A 13242-nucleotide genomic window follows, 5' to 3' on the forward strand; every position below is an offset into this window, starting at 1 on the left:
CCAAATTACCTTCCCAATTTATGGTTATAGATATTTGCAGCTGTAAATGATGCGCTTTTATAAAGGAGAAATCTCAGGATCGGAAAGGTGGAGTGATTTGCTGGGGCTTTCCCACCGGCCCTTGCGCAGTTCTTTGTGCTGCCTTGGGGACCCCGCTTGCAGCTCCGTCATAAGCAGGTGTATTTTCATGCTCTCACCCTTCCTGGGTGTAAGCGTCTTCACCTCATCACGTGGCTCCCGAGGCAGTTGGAGTGGATCACTTTGATACTGGAAATACAGATTGAGAATGGAGATGGTTTGTGCAAATTAGTAGTTGTGCTGCCTGAATGGACACTAGGTGGCGACACTGCAGAAGAATCCCGTCGAGGCTTCAACAGTGGACCTTACTGTTCTTGCTGAAAGGAGCCTTAGACACAGTCCAGGCCTACCCCCCATTTTTGCAGCAAAAAGAAACAAAGAAGTAAACCGAGAACCAGAGGCAGGAGTGGCTTGCTCCGTAAATGCTGAGCAGCAAGCGAATTGTCAGCTTTATTGGCGCAAGAGTATTGACTCTGAAGTTGGAAAGCAAGTTATTGTGTGAAAAGGACTCTGGTTGCCAGTTGATTATCTAATGAGGGAACTGTTTTGTGTGTCTAGATCAAATGATGCTGTTTGGAAGAATTCCCCAGCAGTTGTGCGGCCTAAAGAAACTCCCATGGTCATGTGACTCCAGATACTTCTGGGCCTGGCTGAATACAGTGTTTAACAAGTAAGTTACTCTAGCTTAAGTAAAGAAATGTGCAGTTTATTACAGCTGGATGAGCTCTCAACAGCTAGTTTGGTTACTTTCCATTCCAATTTTTTTTTTTTTGGAACAATGTATGAGCCTTAAATGGTTGACCAATAAAACAGAGACAAAGAGAAAGAAAAGACCCAAAGAATGGATTACAGGATATGAATTGCAGCTGTTACAGAATATAAGTTTTTTTAATTATTTGTTCTTTTGATGCCTATCAGGTTTTCTGAAATGAATATTTGTTATTTATAATCAGAAAAACTTAATAAATGTAACTTTGAATATTTCATTCTATAGTTTCTTAAGAAATATTAGCTTTTTGAATACTATCAGAGGAATTCTAATTCTTTTAAAAATTGAGAAGCCGGACCCCAGTGTGGTGACATACCCTTGTAATCCCAGTACTTGGGAGACTGAGACAGGAAAATTTCAGGTTCTCAGCCAGCCTCGGCAAGTAATGAGACTCTCAACAACCTATCAAGACCCCGTTTCAAAAAAATAAAAAGGCCTGGGGATGTAGCTCAGAGGTAGAATTCCATGGGTTCAAGCACCAGAACCACAAAAAAGAAAAAAGAAAGGAAGTGGCTGGTATGCTTATAAATACCATTTTGAGCCAGATATGGTGGTACCTGCCTGTACTTCTAGTACTTGGGAGGCTGAGACCGGAGGGTTACAGATTAGAAGATGGCCTCAGCAACCAGCAAGACTCTCAGCAAACTACAAGTCAGTGTTTCAAAAGTAAAAGGTCTGAGGGTGTAGCTTAGAGGTAGAATGCCCCTGGGTTCCATCCCTAGTACCAGAAAAAATTTAAATTAATACCTTTTTTTTTTTTTTAGTACTAGGGATTGAACCCAGGAGATTTTACCTCCAAGCAACACCCCCAGCCCTATTTTTATTCTTTATTTTGAAACAAGGTTTCTCTAAATTATGGAGGACCTTACTAAGTAGCTGAAGCTGGCAGGGAACATGTGATTCTCCTGTCTCAGCCTCCCAAGTACTGGGATTACAAGCATGCCCCACCACGCATGGCTAATAAATACTATTTTGAAGCTGATGTAACTCACCTTCTAACTGCTTAATATAGCATGATTTGTTGCTAGAGGAAAAAAAGCATATGTAGAAATTAATGAATATCACTTAAGATATTCATTAATTTGAAATAATAAATAATAATTAATGAATATCTTAAGTGATATTCATTAATTTGAAAATTGATTCAAAATTATTCCTTATTTAATTTGATCATTGCTAAAAATGCTAACCAATCATAAGAATTTACTTAATACTACATAGTTACTAAGTATTTCTGGTATCAAGCATTGTGCTACATATGAATCAATGAAGCCCCAGCCTGCCTGGTAAACATATAAATAATATATGTTGGATCTGGACATGGTGGTGCACACCTGTAATTCCAGTGTTTGGGAGGCTGAGGCAGGAGGATCACAGGTTAGAAGTCAGCCTCAGCAACTTAGCTAGACCCTGTTTCGAACAAAAAAATGAAAAGGGCTGGGAGTGTATCTCAGAGGTAGAATGCTCTGTATTCAATCCCCAGTACCAAAAAATAAAAAATAAATAAAGCCTTGGAACTGGGGGTATAACCTAGTGGTAGAGTGCTTGCCTTGCATGTGAAGACCTAGGTTTGATCCCCAGCACCTGAAAATCCTAACACAGTTTGCCTTGGCAGTTTACCTGGAGACAGAAATAAAAGCAAAATAATTGGAGCAATGGTTGTTTTTATTTTCATCTCCCTCCTCAGCCATTTGAAATGACAATTTGTTGCTGTTCTTTAAAAGAGCAAACTGTCTTTTCCCTTGCCATCAGAGTGGATTATGAACGCATCAAAGAGGTCGGCCCCGACAGGGCAGCGTCTGAATGGCTCCTGCGCTGTGGGGCCACAGTGCGCTACCAGGGCCAGGAGAGGTGGCAGAAGGACTACAACAACCTCCCAACAGGCCCTCTAAACAAGTACAAGATTCAGGCGATCGATGCCACCAACTCTTGTGTCATGAACATTGGATTTGATCACATGGGTAACCGCCCTGTTATTTTGTTTACAGGAAGCAGGTAGTTTGACTTGATCATCTCTCTTGCAATTGAATCACTGTTATAGTCACAGCTGTGTCCTCTTTGCCCATGTCAGTACAGCTAACTTTGCTTTTTCTTATGTTTGGTATTTATTTTCAAAGTAAATAGAAGTTTCACACACCTTTCCCCTACATTTGTCTCTATGTTCCTTTATTGACTTTACTTCAAAACTTTGTGTGTCAAACCATCTTTGTAAAATTTCTGTCATTGAGAAGTCCTCAATAACGCAAGACTAATTATGCCCACATAGCTTCTGCTCACGTGGACATTTCTGTGCTCCAGTGTGTGGGCATCGGCTTGCACCGTGGCCTGTCCATCGGCACATCCCGTGTAGTGAAGACCTTGGATGGTGAATAGAGTGAAAAGTCATTTCAGTTTTGATAGGACTTTCACTCCTGCAGTCAGAACAGTCCTAGGCAAACCAAGACAGACATCTGAATGGTGCAGCACATTCCTGAACTGTACTTTTTTCCCTCCCCAGAGGGCCTAGAACATGTTGAAAAAATAACACTATGCAAGTGTCACTATATTGAGGATGGCTGTTTGCAGAGGCTCAGTCAATTTGAAAAGTTATAGAAAAGCCTATTGGAAATGGAAATAATTTCCTGCGGGAATATCACAGATAAAGGCATCATTGCTTTGCGCCATTTAAGGTAGGTAGTCAAAGCCATATGGAAACTTGATAATGATAAGGTGAATTAATCAGAACTTAAAACACTTGAGGGGTAGTATCTTTTTGTTTAAGTTCCAAAAAATATGAAAAAAATACTTCATTTTCTTCTACAATATTTTAAAACTGTTAAGGTTCTATTTTTTTTTTATTGTGTATGGTATTAGGGATTTAACTCAGGGGATTTTACATCCAAGCTACACCCCCTTTTTATTTATTATTTTGAAACAGGGACTCACTAAGTTGCTGAGGGTTTCGCTAAATTCCTAAGGCTGGCCTCAAACCTAATATCCTCCTGTCTCAACCTCCCAAGTACTAGAAATACAGGTGTGCGCCTCCATGCCTGGCTGACACTACATTTTTCAAGAGGTGTTTTTTCTTTTTTTTACGGGTTTGGGGATGGAACCCAGGGGTATTCAACCTCCGAGCTATATCCCCTGCCCTTTTTTTAATTATTATTATTCTTTATTTTGAAACTGGGTCTCACTGAGTTGCAGAGGGCCTCACTAAGTAGCTGAGGCTGTCCGCGAAGCCTGTGCTACCATGCCCGGCTCCAGCCAGATATTTTATTCTTTATTTTGAAACAGGGCCTCACTAAGTAGCTGAGCCTGGCCAAGAACCTGCAATCCTTCTGTCTCAGCCTCCCAAGTACTGGGATTACAAGCATGTACTACCATACCTGGCTTAAGGGGTGTATTTTTTCAAATTAAAGCTACATAAAGCAGCTGGACATGGTAGCTCATTCCTAAACAAAACAAATCTACATGAAACACTTAGCAAGGTACCTGTCACAGTAAGTTCTCAATAAGCATTACCTATTATGCTTCCTCTCCATCTTTTAAAGCTATTTTCCCCATGTTTTTGGTACTCTTCTGACATTTGTATATACCAGTTAGCACTTAAGTCTTTAATTTAGTTGCTTGAGGGGGAAAAAAAAAAAAACCTCAAAATATTTACCTTTCTGTCTTTGGAGCTCCTGACACTATAATAAATTTCCTTTTTTTTTTTTTTTTTTTTTTTACGGGTCTGGGGATGGAACTCAGAGGCATTTGACGTCTGAGCTACACCTCCTGCCCTATTTTTATTCTTTTATTTTGAAACAGGTTCTCACTGAGTTGCAGAGAGCCTCACTAAGTAGGCTGTCCGTGAACCATGATCCTCCCGTCTCAGCCTCCCAAATGCTGGGATTAGAAGCGTGCAACACCACACCCGGCTAATAAATTTCAAAAGTATGCTTCAACTAGGTATGGTGGCAAACACTTTTAATCCCAGTACTTGGGAAGCTAAGACAGGAGATGGCAAGTTCAAGGATAGCCTCAATAAGTAGTGAGACTTGGATCAACCTAACAAGACCCTGTTTCAAAAACAAAAATAAACTGGGGCTGGGAGTGTAGCTTGGAAGTAGAATAGCCCTTGCCTCAATCCCCAGGACCACACAAACACATACAAAAAATATTTTTGCATTTATTTAAGAAAGCTGTCCCATGTTGAACATAGTGGCACATGCCTGTAAACCCAGTATTTAAGAGACTGAGACAGGTGGATCATGAGTTCGAGGCCAGCCACAGCAATTTAGCAAGACCCTGTTTCAAAATAAAAAATAAAGGGCTCAGAAATAGAATGGTCCTAGGTTCAATGCCCAATACCAAAAGAAAAAAGAAAGAAAAGAAAAGAAAAGAACACTGTTCTGGATAGGCAAGTGGCACAGTTGTATTTCCAGTACTTGGGAGGCTGAGACAGAAGGCTCACGATTCAAGGCTAGCCTCAGCAATTTAGTGAGACCCTGTATCAAAACAAAAAATAAAAAAGACTGGGATGTAGCTTGGAAGTAGAATGCTCCATGTTCAACCCCCAGTACAAAAAAAAAAAAAAAGAAAGGAAAAAAAAAAACAGAAGGAAAAAACAGAAGGAAAGCTATCTCACATCCTCTTCTGCCATCACCCAGACCCATGGCCTGGCCTGGGACAAGTCGCCCCATCCCAAATGCAAAAATAATATAAGCAAGATATGTTTAATTCTAAAATTGTTGGATTCTGAGTCTTATCAGAATGGTGAATAAAAAATATAAATTTGTCTAATCAAATTCCTATTTTACAGCCAGGCCTGGTGGTACATGCCTTTAATCCCAGCACTTGGAGGCTGGGAAGAGGATGGCAAGTTTGAAGCCAGCCTTAAGCAGCTTAGTGAGACCCCATTTCAAGATTTATCTGTTTATTTATATTTTTGGTGGTACTGAGGGTGGAACCCAGGGGCTTTTCTACCTCCGGGCTATACTTCCAGTGCTATTTTATACTTTATTGGAAACAGGGTCTCACTAAGTTGCTGAGAGCCTCACTTAAGTAGCGAGGCTGGCTTCGAACCTGTGTGATCCTCCTGTCTCACCCTCCCAAGCGCTGAGATTACAAGTGTGTGCCACCATGTCTGGCTCTCATTTCAAGATTTAAAATAAATAAAAAGGGCTGGAGGTGTAACTGAGTGGAATGTGTCCCTGGGTTCAATCTTTAAGTAACATATATACACAAATCCATTTTTTTCTTTTTTCTTTTTGTGCCAGAGGCTCAACTCAGGGGTATTCTACCTCCAAGGTATACCCCTAGCACATTGCACATTGTTTTGTTTTGTTTTGAAACAGGGCCTCACTAAATTGTTAAGAGACTCACTAAATAGCCGAGGCTGAGTTCTAACCTGCGACCCTACTGTCACAGCCACCTAGGTACTAGGATTATAAATGTGTGCTACCATGCCCAGCTAAAAAATTGTTTTTTTAGTTTATATTATATTTATATTACATCTTATTTATATTATATTTTAATTCATATTCTAAACTTAGTAGTTCTGCTTTAATATATAATGATTTTCAGTATCCTTAGTATCATAGAAAGTTTGAGAAGTTTTAAAATTAGAGATGAAAGTAATTGATTTTTAATTTCTTATACAAGTTGAGGCTAGAAAACTTTATCTTCTAATAAGAACTTGAGTACTTTTAAGAACTTTCCCAATTTTTTTATTTTGGGTTAAGATATATAATTTTTTTTTTTTTTTTTTTTTTGTGTGTGTGTGTGTGTGTGTGTGTGTGTGGTACTGGGGGTGGAACCCAGAGGCTTTTCTACCTCCAGGGTATACTCCCAGACCTATTTTTTATACTTTATTTGGAAACAGGGTCTCACTAAGATGCTGAGAGCCTCACTAAGTAGCTGAGGCTGGCTTTGAACCTGTGTGATCCTCCTGTCTCAGCCTCCCAAGCGCAGGGATTACAATGTGTGCCATCACACCCAGCTTAATGGCTTAAGATTTATATTTCACACACAAAGATATCTATGCTATTTTACATCGTATGTAATTTAAATTCAGCTAAAATTATTGATAAAATTAATGACAATTGTAGGTTTTGTTTTTGGTACTATGGATTGAACCCAAGCATTTTCTTTCTCTGAGTTATACCCCCAGGCCTTTTATTTTTGTGGCAGGGTCCCATTAAGTTGCTAATGGTCTTACTAAATTGCTAAAGCTGGACTTGAACCTGTGATTGATTCTCTTATCTCAGCCTCCCAAGTACTGGGATTACAGGTGTGCATCACTGCACCCAGATGACAATTATAGTTTTCAAGGACTAGCTTAGTTCCTAGCATTAGTTTCATTTAAAGTAGCAATCTAAGGCTACTGCTCTAAAAGTCATTTTGAAGGTATAGGGTGATAGAAACATATCCTATATGTAATTATTCCTACAAGTCAATAAATTGAGCTCATTTTTAAAGCTATAAAAGTAAAGGCCAAATTGAAGTGACTTTTTTTCTTTCTCTATTTGCAGAAACCTCAAATATTTGTTCTTAAGTGATCTTCCTGGAATAAAAGATAGAGAAAATCTTGTCCAAGTCTTTAAGACATCACTGCCATCTATGGAACTAAAATTACACTTGAAGTAAAATAATAATAATCATTGTGTCTTATTTCATAATGAAGGATCATTTGAAGTTGCTCCTTAATAGCAATAAATATATAATCATCAAAACTATAAAAATATCATATTGTGACTCTTTTTTTTTTTTTTTGCGGGTTTGGGGATGGAACCCAGGGGCATTTGACCTCTGAGCTACACCCCTGCCCTATTTTTTATTCTTTTTTTTGAAACAGGGTCTCACTAAGTAGCTGAGGCTGTCCATGAACTGCGATCCTCCGGTCTCAGCCTCCTGAATGCTGGGATTACAAACGTGCGCCACCACGCCCGGCTATATCATGACATTTTAAAAGTGGAGAGTTTATCATATGTATAAAATATTCAAGCCAAGCATGGTGGTGTACACTTGTAATACCAGTACTTCAGAGATCATGTTTGTTTCAAAAATAAAGAATAACCGGACATTGTGGCGCACACTTGTAATCCCAGCATTCAGGAGGCTGAGACCGAAGGATTGCGGTTCATGGACAGCCTCAGCTACTTAGCGAGGCCCTTTGCAACTCAGTGAGACCCTGTTTCAAAAACAAAAAGACTAAAAAAATAGGGTTGGGGGTATAGCTTAGAGGTGTAATGCCACTAGGTTCAACCCCCAGTACCACAAAAATAAAAAATAAAGAATACAAGAAGGGCTGGGGATGTAGCTCAGAGGTAAAATGGTTCTGAGTTCAATCCTCAGTACTGAAAAAAAAAAAAAAAGAATATTCAGTTGTGACTCACTAAAGTTACTAAGATCAACATAAGAAATTATAAGCCGGGCGTGGTGGCGCACGCTTATAATCCCAGCATTCGGGAGGCTGAGACCGGAGGATCGTGGTTCACGGACAGCTTCAGCTACTTAGTGAGGCCCTCTGCAACTCAATGAGACCCAGTTTCAAAATAAACAATAAATAATAGGGCAGGGGGTGTAGTTCAGAGGTAGAATGCCCCTGGGTTCCATCCCCAGACCTGCAAAAAAAAGAAAAAAAAATTATGTATATTAGCCGGGCATGGTGGCACATGCTTGTAATCCCAGCATTTGGGAGGCTGAAACTGTAGGATCTCGGTTTGTGGACAGCCTTAGCTATTTAGTGAGGCCCTCTGCAACTTAGTGAGAACCTGTTTCAAATTAAAAGAATAAGAAATAGGGCAGCGGGTATAGCTCGGAGGTTGCAAAAAATTATGTATATTAAATCTTTTTTTTTTTTTTCAGTAGTAAGGATGGAACTAAGGGGCATTCTACCTCTGAGCTACACCTCCAGCCCTATTTTTTATTCTTTATTTTGAAACAGGGTCTCACTAAGTTACAGAGGGCCTCACTAAGTAGCTGAGGCTGGCCGTGAACCCAGTTCCTCCTATCTCAGCCTCCCGAATGCCGGGATTACAAGCATGCGCCACCACGCCCGGCTACATTAAGTCATTTTAAGAAAATGAAACTAGGTGACATTTTCATTTGATGTATTCCTCATTTAATATAAATATATATTGTAGATCTCTACATGCAGATATTGATTTAGAATTCTTTAAGGTGATAAAACTGCAACAAACATTCTTTATTGTAATATAACAAACAATGTACATTACATTTAGTTTTAGCTTTTTTTGAAGTTTGGAAGCATGCTACCATAAATGCACAACTAGATAAAACTGGGAGCTAAAGTACAGACGTCGACTGAGCCAGTTACACGGAGTCGTCAGTGATGGTCGAGACGGGAGCCTCATGTTGCTTCCCAGGCTGCGCGCTTCCTGCTTGTTCTCCTGCAGCCCTGGTCCTTGGTTGCACATGCCATTTCTCAGAATGAATGCTGCGGTTAATCTATTTTATAAGCTTAGGATATTTTATTAAAATCAAACATAGGTACTTGGAGGAATTCAAATAGTTTTGCTGATTGCAACAGAACAGAGGAAACACTCCTAAAGACTGGATGGCTACACTTTTACTTCAATTAAACAGTTGCTTTACACAGATAATTTTAATGTGTCAATTAGAAACCAATGTTCCTTGTATTGAATATCTTGGATGCTATCACCTATGAGCTCAAGGAACAACTGAAAGTAGTATAAACCCAAAAGTCAACTTTGTGTGTTTGTGTGTGTGGATTATTGTGGATTGAACCCAGGAGCATTCTACCTCTGATCTAAACTCCAGCCCTATTTCATTTTTTATTTTGACATGGTCTGGCAAGGTTGCTGAGGTGGTCCTTGAACCTGCGATCCTTCTGTCTTAGCCTTCCAAATACTGCAATTATAAGCATGCATCACTATGCCCAGCTCCCAAGAGTCAATTTTTATCCAGAAATAGTAATAAAAAATGTCAAAGCCGGGCGCGGTGGTGCACACTTGTAATCCCCACGCTTGGGAGGCTGAGACTGGAGGATCGCACAAATTCAAAGCCAGCCTCAGCTACTTAGGCTCTCAGCAACTTAGTGAGACCCTGTTTCCAAATAAAATATAAAATAGGTCTGGGAGTATAGCCCGGAGGTAGAAAATCTCTGGGTTCCAAACCCAGTATCACCAAAAAATAAATAAATAAAAATGTCATAAATAGAAAAAAAAAACAAGTCTTTATATTTGCCTACTTAAATAGCTCTGATCCTTTTATTGTTAGTTATAGGCCAATTTGTGGATTTCTATATGTTTCCTTTGAACATTAAGCTGTTGAATATAAACTTGGCTGGAGATGATTTTTAGATAAACACTTTCTAGGCTTTCAGGTAGAAAAAATATTTTTAATTGTGTTTAAAACTAAGCTTAAGGCAGGTATGGTGGTACATCCCAGTACATGGGAGGCTGAGACAGGAGGACTGCAGGTTTGTGGACAATCTCAGTAACCTAGCCAGACCCTGTTTCAAAACAAAAAAATAAAATAGGGCTGGGGTATATAGCTCAAAGGTAGAATGCTCCTCGGCTTAATCCACAGTACCATAGAAAAAAACAAACAAAAAAATTAAGCTGACAGGAAAACGTTCACTGATACTTCATGGGGAAAATGAACCAGCTTGTATAAATAGCACGTATGATAGAGTATTTTCTAGTATAATTACCACTGTTATTTAAAAAATCAGAAAGTAGTAAATAAAAAGACAAGGATGTGAAACAGTTTCATGATACAGTAGTGATCCCATGCTTAAGAAAAGAATTATAGATATGGTTACATTGAGCATAAGCATAAATTTAATAGCTTTTATTAGAGAAAAATTAGCTCTTTTTCTCAGGTCAGTCTCGTCACTACTGACTTGACTCACCAGTTTAGTCTGGGACTACTTTTCTATTCTAAATGGCTTTTTATGAAACCACTGGATGAATTAAGCAGTTATAGTCATCTGCCTGTGTCAAATATATTTTCATGGGCTAAGAGAAAGAAGAGAGACAAAATTTTTAACTATTCACTGAAGTTTGACGGCCTTCCCTATCGTTTGAGTCAATTCTATGTAACAGGAATTAAATAATATTGAGGCAGTTATTTAATCCTCTATCAGGTCTATACAAGAAACTACATTATTGAGAAGTCGGGTGTGGCGGCGCACGCTTGTAATCCCAGTATTTGCGTGGCCAGCCTCAGCTACTTTGTGAGACACTGTTTCAAAGTAAAGAATAAAAAAACACACCAGGCGTGGTGGCGCACGCTTGTAATCCCTGCGCTTGGGAGGCTGAGACAGGAGGATCGCACGGGTTCGAAGCCAGCCTTAGCTACTTAGTGAGGCTCTCAGCAACTTAGTGAGACCCTGTTTCCAAATAAAATATATTAAAAAAAAAAAAAAGGTCTGGGAGTATAGCCCGGAGGTAGAAAGCCTCTGGGTTCCACCCCAGTACCACCAAAAAAAAAAAAAAAAAAAAACCAAACACACACACACACACACACACACACACACACACAAATCAGGCTTGGAATGTAGCTCAGAGGTAGATTGCCCTTGGGTTCAATCTCCAGTACTGAAAAAAAAAAAGCCCTAGGATATTAAGCTGGATGAGTTAGGAAAAATTACTGAACAGATAACAAGAATTTAGTGAATTAGCAGTAAATGGGTTCAAGAGTTTTCATGAAAAAAAAATACAGAATGACAGAGTGCATAAGAACTTTTTTAAAGATACAGTAAAATACAACTCTAAAAACTACTAGGAAATAGTGGCAGCGCATCACTCAAAAGCTTGGGGAACAGATGTGAGGCTTCGCGCTGCTCCTGCGTATGGGAGCTTTTTGATTAGAAGTAGTAGGCAAATTTACTTATATACCACCATTTTAAGTCTCATCATACAAAGCTAGAAATCCTTAATATCATTTTGGATTCCTTTTTCTCTTTTTACAGTACTGGGGATTGAAACTAGGGGTGCTCAGCCACTTAGCCTCGTCCTCAGCACCCCCTTTTTTTTCGGTACTGGGGATGGAACCCAGGGGCTTCCTACCTCTGAGTTACACCCCAGCCCTATTTTTTTTATTCTTTGTTTCCAAATGGTCTCACTGAGTTGCAAAGGGCCTCACTAAGTAGTAGCTGAGGCTGGCCTTGAACCACAATCCTCCTGTCTCAGCCTCCCAAATGCTGATATTACAAGCTTGGGTCACCACGCCCAGCTCCTCAGCCCTTTTTGTGGCCGGGTGGCCTCACTCACTGCTCAGGCTGGCCTCAAACTCGCACTTCTCCCACTTCCGTGATTACAGTTGTGCATCACAGCACCGGCTGGACTACTTGCTTATTAATCATAATATATGAGTTGTTAGCCCATATATATGTGTATGTATACATACACACATGTATATGTATATATGCATGTGTGTGTAGATATAAAGAGACATTTCATATCACTTAACACTCTGACATCTTTCCTGATGCAAGTTAAAGTTCATTAGTAGTTCCATCTAAAACCCAGATCACTACCTGCAGTTCTGCCTGCAGAACTGTCTCTAGGTCTGAGGCCAAGTTGGAGGGAATGAAGTACTAATTGTTTTCAAGCTGAGAGGTTCAGTTCCTGCAAAGCCTGTAAGTCTTGTTCTAGCCCTTGACCACCCTGGTTAACTGCCAAGCTTCATGGGATTGTTTGCAAATGTAATTCGGTGAACAAATATAGACAGATTACAGTAAATCCATCTTGCCTGCAAAAAGGCCATGACTAAGATGCATCCTTTACTGAGGGTAAAGACAGAAGTAATTTGTATGAAATGTATTAACGTTGTTAACTATATAGGCACGTGTCACAAAATATGTTAATGATAATCCACATGATGTTAGATGTTTTGAACAACTTGGATATGCCAAAAAAAGTTTTAAGATATAAAATCAATACAGCAAGTAGGCGATGGAATTTTAAACATTTTGATTTCAAGAACTAAAGCCATCCTTAACCGTGATGTTGAAAGGGTCTGAAATGTAAAAGACAGGACTCAAGGCAACAGATTCAAGGAAATCCACCTAGGCATTTTGGAATCCATTTTTCACATGTGGCATACAGTACGAATGAACCATAAATCTTCTTGACAGCATCTAATTTTGCCAGGGGTATGGGCAGTAGATACAGTTTATATTCCGTCCATAAGCTCAGCTTCTTAGATAAACAAAAACACAAATGCAACTCCAAACAAGTTTTTCCTTTCTATTCTGGATACCATCATCAAGCATGAAGGTTGGATCTGGAATTCCCCTTCCTGTCTTGCCAAGTGGCCTTCCAGTTACTTGTTTACATGTTTTCCTGGTGTGTTGTTGACTCTGGAATTGTTTTCAGTCAAATGTGTTTTTTCTTCAGATTACTGACCAACTCTTCCTTTATCAACAGTCTCCTAGCTCC

The 13242-nt window shown here is 39.5% G+C and overlaps 1 pseudogene across 1 annotated transcript; it reads left to right on the forward strand.

The window, feature by feature from the left end:
- Window positions 1-641: 641 nt before the first annotated feature.
- LOC308271430 (ATP synthase subunit s, mitochondrial-like) lies at window positions 642-7456 on the forward strand (annotated as a pseudogene). Its single transcript has 4 exons — window positions 642-748; window positions 2600-2808; window positions 3345-3516; window positions 7342-7456. The product of its transcript is annotated as an ATP synthase subunit s, mitochondrial-like (transcript).
- Window positions 7457-13242: the final 5786 nt, after the last annotated feature.

The sequence above is a fragment of the Muscardinus avellanarius genome (assembly GCF_963383645.1).
Source record: "Muscardinus avellanarius genome assembly, chromosome: 12".
Lineage (NCBI taxonomy): Eukaryota > Metazoa > Chordata > Mammalia > Rodentia > Gliridae > Muscardinus > Muscardinus avellanarius.